Genomic DNA, 811 nt, shown 5'->3' with positions numbered 1-811 from the left:
GAGTGGCTGTGGAAGCAGCAGGGGAGTGAACTGGCAGGATGATTGGTGTTTTCTGCAAACACAAACAGCATGGTTTCTATACAGAAATTTGGGAGTTGACACATTTTGTTTCAAATAGTGTGCGTGTGTGTATATATATGTATGGCACTGCACTGCAGGGGTGGACTGGGACTGAAATTCAGCCCGGGACTTTGAGACGGAGAGGCCTTTTATATAAGCAACCTTTGAGGGTGCGGAGAAAGATATTTTGTACATACAGTGTTTTTGTTGTATACAGTAAAACAGGTTACGGTGAAGACCTCAGTCAAGCCTGAGTAGGTCAGAGTGCTAGAATTAGGGCTAGACCCAAATATTTGAATATTCAATCGTTGAGTGCACATTCGATTAATTTTGAGATTCAAATGTTGTGTTTTTTTTCCACTCCTGACCTCCGCTCACAGCGGTGAATGTAATACTCCACTTTATATCAAAGGGAAAAATTAAGCCCTAAGTTGTGTGAGAGCACTTTAAACTGAGTGATAACCATGGCATTGTGGCAGTTATGGTTTATTCATGTAACAATTACTTACTTACTTACCTGGGTCACCATCACCCTGTCACTCTCCATCACCTCCACTGACCTTAACAGCTTCTATACATAGGCTACACATACAGAAATTCTTGCTTGCTTATAGAACACACTGTAAACTGGTGTGTGTGTGTGTGTGTGTGTGTGTGTGTGTATGTATGTATGTGTGTGTGTATGTGTGTGTGTATATATATATATATATATATATATATATATATATATATATATATATATATATAAAAA

Source organism: Micropterus dolomieu, linkage group LG11 (genome assembly GCF_021292245.1).
Source record: "Micropterus dolomieu isolate WLL.071019.BEF.003 ecotype Adirondacks linkage group LG11, ASM2129224v1, whole genome shotgun sequence".
NCBI lineage: Eukaryota > Metazoa > Chordata > Actinopteri > Centrarchiformes > Centrarchidae > Micropterus > Micropterus dolomieu.
This window is presented reverse-complemented; position numbering follows the sequence as displayed.